We start from the raw sequence: 6,000 nt of genomic DNA, 5'->3' as shown, positions 1-6,000 counted from the left end.
ATGGAAACACAAGACATGAAATGAGCTTCTGTCCAGAGATGCAGACAGGAATACGTTGTTGCTGCAGCAGAGACCAGCCAATCAGCAAGCTCCATGGTTTCAGTGACGCACTTGTCTGCCCAGGATGTGCCTGGGTTGCTAAGGCTCTACAGAAGTTTGGAACAAGCAACTTTTACCTCTGTGGGGAGAAAAAAAAATCAAAGCAGAGCAGTTTTAGAGGTAGGTATTTAGGAGGCTTATGGCTTCAGTGTTTGCAAGAGAAATCTAAACTACAGGAGACTCCCTGGGAGTAGACCCTGACTTCATCCAAGGGGATATTAGCATCCTTAGCTTAGGGAAGAAACTGCAGCTGCCTGGGGAAGAGGCCCTGTCCTTGGTTGACAATGCAGTTGCCATGGCAACCCTCATTTGACTCTTTCATCACTGGGGCTATGGCCACTGTGTGTTATCACCGCGCTAGGCTGGCTTGTGCCACGGAAGCAAGGAGTCCAGCGTAGGGAAAAATGTACAACAGTGGGGAAGTGGACCCGGCAGAAGGAAAGGAGAGCATTTTCCTTTTGCCTAGCTGGAAGGATGTGACTCCCCAGGTGCAAGCATTGCATCTCACATCCCCTTGACCAGACCAGAAGCTTCCTCACTGGGCAGATGCTGGTCCACTCCAAAGGGAACATGAGTCCACAGTTGCCAACTGAGACAGGCCTCTTCCTATGCCCAGCTGTGCCCTGGAGTGAGCTGCACACTGAGACAGGCCTCTTCTTATGCCCAGCGGTGGCCTGGAGCAAGCTGCACACTGACACAGGCCTCTTCCCTGTACCCAGCTGTGCCCTAGAGTGAGCTGCACGCTGACACAGGCCTCTTCTCTGTGCCCAGCTGTGCCCTGGAGCAAACTGCACACTTTCGTCAAGCCTGTTTCTTGATGTACATGGCTGAGAGTCATGATGGGATCACCATGGTGATGTTCCCAGCACTTGACTCATGTAGGCTGGCTGCTGCCCAAGTCAGGACATGTGCATCTACATTCATATGGAGTCCAAGCAACAGGAATAGCCTGTGTGAAGGCCCTGGGGTAGAACATGACTTCTGGCCAGTGACCAGAAATGGCCTAGCAGACCGCATGGTTGCCTCAGATAACAACAGGACAGCCAGCCAGTACTGGTCCCACAGTCCTTTGTCAGCAGGAGGTCGATTGTACCCTATGTGGTGACAGGCACAGGGTCTGTCTGAGTCTCAGCCTCCGTAGCCCCAGGGCCAGCTGCAGTTCCATGAAGCTCCTTCTGGTCAGCTTGGGGGCCCAGGAGGCTTTGTGACTTCTGCAGCATACAGAATTCTCTCTCCCTCAAGACACTATCTGATCACGGGCCATTAAAACAGGCAGCAACTGTAGCTGTTGAGGTCATAAACAGGGGCCCTCTTGGCTCTTAGCGATAGCAGGTAGGACTTGGGAGGGGCTTGGACCCCAGAAGTTCCTCATAACCTGCATCCTGGCATCTGATTTGGATTTATTGACTCAAGAGAATGTTCTAGAAAGACTAACTCATTAGTCCTTCCCCAAACAGGCTCAAAGAGACATGGCCAGGTGGGCATGAGGAGGAGAGAAGGAGTCATGCAATGTGGCCAAATGGAGGGAGCTGAGTAACATGATGGGGGTGGGACATCAGAGTTTGCCCTGACTTCCCAGCCCCTTGGGAATGTTCTACCCAGAACAAGAAAGTCCAACACTGCTTGGCTTGGAAATGTGAGGCGCTTTCTGGGGGGTACGATGGAATGTTGTAGGCCTGGACCTGGGAGGGGCTGCTGGCTGTTGCCCATGTTCACCCCTCACCATACTCAATCCTCTGTGCTTTATATTTTGTGTCTTACAGAGATGGATTATGCTGTCACCAGTACTGCTCCAGAGGACCTGCCATGGTCTGGGGTCTGCAGTTGGCTCTTCCCCTCTGCAGATGCCTAAGTTTTCTAGGCAGAAATAGAAGTTCTGGATGTCCAGAGTACCTCACTCTGGGGAGGGCGGGGGAGCTAAGGGCTTCTGAGGCCACCGCACCACCTTCCTGCAGCGATCCATCTTGTCTCGGCAGGGCTGGGGAATTGCTTGGAGGCAAAGCCGCATCTTGAATATTCATCTGATTTATGGTCGTTGCCGACAGCTTTATGAGTCCACCCACCGCTCCCTCCAGCCGGCCATCAATCTTCCCAGAGACGGGGCCTCTGCCAGCAGCTCATGAATTAAAGAGGCCCCTCCGGCCCTCAGCCCGCCGCCCTCCCCGCGGCGCGTCGTGTCGGAGGAGGACCTGACCAGAAGTCACGATGCTGTGGTGTCTTGCTGCAGTGGCGGCTCTGGCGACCTTGGATGACTCTCCCGGGTTGTTTGTTTCAAGTGAGAGCAAGTCAGGAGACCTGAGGCCCGCCTTGCTCAAACTCTGAGACTCAGTTTCCCTATCTGACAAGGGGGTAATGCACAGCCTGGTTCCCTCTGCTTAACTAGGTAGGGTCTAAGGCAGGGGGGGGCAGGGTTTCGTGCCAGAACGCAGGTTACTGCAGTTAGCCTTACTGTCAGGAGGGGCTTGGAGGAAGGCACATAAGGCCCACAGAGTCTGTGGGAGGGGCTTGGAGGAATGCAAGTAATGTAGAAAACAAACGCGCCCCTCCCCCACCCCCGCAGAGTCGGTGGGAGGGACTCTGCGGACGCCTGGCCCTAGAGAGCCCACCATGGAATGGGGCGCTCTGGGTTTTGCTCAGGACATGTCAGGCTTTAGTTCTGGGCTTGAGAACCCACTCCTGAACATTTCTGAACTCTACCCATTGGACAGGGACCCCGAAAAGAAATCTGTCAGTCAAATCATGGGCAACCTAGCTCCAGAGTCCCCTTCACCTAACATAGAGCTGGAATAGGGCAGGCTAATCTGGGCGCAGTCACCAACACTAATCAGGCCTGAAAGTGAAGAGGCTACAGCTGTGTGGAGGTAACAGGTCCCCCTAGCTGTCAGCAGGGCACTGGGATCCCGTGGCCTTCTAGGGAGCAGCCTGCCTACTACCCCTCAGTATTGGGTTCTCACACATGTCTCAGGCCCCTGGACCCTGAGCTGAGGACCAGAGAGGGACAAAGAAAGCACCACCTAGTGTCACTCAATGTTGCCCATGTCTTTCTTTGGCCCACGGAAGGTCCTGAGCATTTGTCCCCATGCTTTGCCTGTGAGGAAGGTTCAGAAGACAAACTTGGGAGAGCCCCCGAGCCCTGCATGCCACCAGCTCTTCCATAAGACCCAACCTCATCACTGTGAGTCTCAGTATCCTCCAGTACAAAGTAAGATCCGCAAGCCCTGCTCTTCTGGAACACTGATTTGGGCTGGCTCGAAGAGGCACCCTGAGTTGGCTGGGTGCTGAGCTTTCAGACCCTTCCCTCCCCATCCTATATGAGCCTAGAGACAAGACCCAATAAGCCACATATTTGGTTACAAGAGCAGGGGACCTTGGATGGAGGGGAAGGATGGTGAAATCCAGTGAGAATTTCCTGAAAAGGGACAGAAGAAGTAGGCCAAATGTCACCAGGGACAAAGTTCCAACTTCTGGAAGCAGCCGGAGGCTCCTGACCCGGACTTTCACCACTGCTGACCACGCTGGCACTAGTGGTGTTTATTCCATGGAAGGGAGGGCCAACCGTGAGCAGGCGGGGCTGGGAGCTGGGCAGGAGATGGGAAGCTAGGCGGAGCCCAGGCAGCCTGGGATGAGGGCCTTTCATATCACCTGTGTGAGCTCCTTGTCAGAGCAGAATCACAGACAGGTAGAGGGCCATGAGCCTCACCACCTCTCCCTTCCTGGACAGTTCTTTTTCTGTCCTCCAGATGAGAGTGACACTGCAACCTTTCCTCCTGGCTAGCTCTAAGAACTACTTTGCAGCCTCATCTATTTTAAAGTCTACAACAAACAGGGACCTCTAAGACATCAAAGCTAGTCATTGGCTTTATAAACGCTCAGGGGTTTCTCTAGATAGATAAACGTGGGCAGACATGTGTATTCATCCAGTACCGTCTATCCATCTATCCATCATACCAGAGAGCTAAATATCTATCCACCTACCTACCCATCCATGCATCCATCCATGCATTCAACCACCCATTTATCCTTCCATCCATCCTTCTGTCCATCCATGCATCCATTCACCAATCCATTCACCCATTAGTCCTATCCATCCATCCACCCATCCATCCATCCATTCATCTATTCACCCATCCATCTGTTCATCCACCCATTCATCTGTATACCCATCTGTCCACTTATCCACTGTCTGGTCATCCATCCTCTCATCCATTCATCCATTTCCATGTCAATCCCAATTGCACATGTGTGGTGGGTAGGGCGGTAGCAGGTGGCTTGGCCACGTAGACAGCTAGACAGATGGGTAAGTGAAGGAGGAAGTGAGAAGCTGGCTGGCTTAGTGGGCAGATAGATTGTGGGTAGATGGATGTTCTGATGGTCAGTTAGATGGATGAACAGACAGGTAGACTGCTGGCTGGCTGGGACCACTCTCTCCATGCTAAACTGTCTTATTCCCAAGGGCAGTAGATTGCAGAAGCTTTAGTCCATGCCTGATGCTGCAAGCATTAGCCAGGCCACAGGGGGCCAAACCACAGCTTGCACTGTGATTATTACTGACTCCTGGGCTTTCAGTCTGACGCCTCTCAGAACTCACCAACTTACAGGATAACAGTATGACATTTCGTGTTCCCTCTAGCAGTACCTGGCCTTTCACTGAACTTGGCACCCAGCTGTTTGCTGGCTTGCCTCCCCTTGGAGGGACACTCAAGGCTTCTGCAGTAAGGTCCTGGTTTCCAGGATGAGGGGACACCTAAAGACTCAGCCCCCTCCTGCAGCTGCCTGACCCCAGTCTCTCCACAGCTCCACCAATCTCCTTAATTACCCTTCAGTTAGGGTTTAATTTATCACTCGGTGGCAAAGCAAGCGCCAGAGAAAGAGTTTCCTTGGCAACCAAGTTTTTAAACACAAGATTCTCTGTGTTTTCAAAGCCACTTCTCATCTAATTTCCTCCCTGGAAATTAACTTGGAGCTTGCCGGTGCTGGAAAGCTCTGCCTAACAGCAGGCCGGCACTTAGGTGTGAAGCCATCAAAGGCCCCACTCTGTCCCTGGCAGAGGTGGCTGCTGGCGGGTATGGTTCCCTCCATCTCTTTGTTCCAAAATGGCCATTACAAATTGACCATGGAGACTTGGCTTGACCATCAAGCCACCAGACAGGATGACAGCAGCTGGTTTCTGACTTCTGGCTGCCTGGGTCCCTGGAGGTTAGAGCTGGGGACATGAGCCTTGATGCAATGTGAGGAAAGGCAGGTGTCTGAGACTGAATGTACAGGCACCGCTGGCCTCCTGTCCCCAGCCTGAGAAGAGGAGCCAGGGAAGGACACTTCTCTTGGCACCCACCACCACAAACCTAGTTTCCTAACCAACAGAATACAGCCTAAGTCAGCCATATGGATGGCTTTTCATAAACTTCCCTTGTGTAAGGTTGGAGCACACTATATTTCTCCTGTCCCTAAGGCCTCCATCCAATGTCCAGCCACTGCTGCAGCCTCTCCCCTCTACCTCTCCACTTATTCTCCCTTGCACTCCAAACCCTGAGGCTGTGTTCCATGCAGCAGCATTTTAGAATCCTTGTACTTTGTCCTTTAGATCCTCATTTTCTAAAATCCATGTCACCCTGTGGCTCCTACTCAAATGATGCTCCTCGTGGCTCCCCACCCAGCCTTTCCTGGGGCTCCCAGTCAGCATGCTTGTCTCAGTGATGACAGGAGTACTGGTGGCACAGGGGAAGTCAGGATGGTTTGGTGGAAGGTGGACTGAGGATAGGCACAAGGGTTCAACTGGTCTATGGAAGGGAATAATAGTAGTGACTAAGTGGAGACTGAGGGCAGGAAGGTGAGGGCACAGATGATTCAGGACATCTAGACACACAGATGGCTGAAGGATAGCAGCATAGGTATTAGAAGCAA

Source organism: Acomys russatus, chromosome 4, assembly GCF_903995435.1.
Source record: "Acomys russatus chromosome 4, mAcoRus1.1, whole genome shotgun sequence".
Taxonomy (NCBI): Eukaryota; Metazoa; Chordata; class Mammalia; order Rodentia; family Muridae; genus Acomys; species Acomys russatus.
This window is presented reverse-complemented; position numbering follows the sequence as displayed.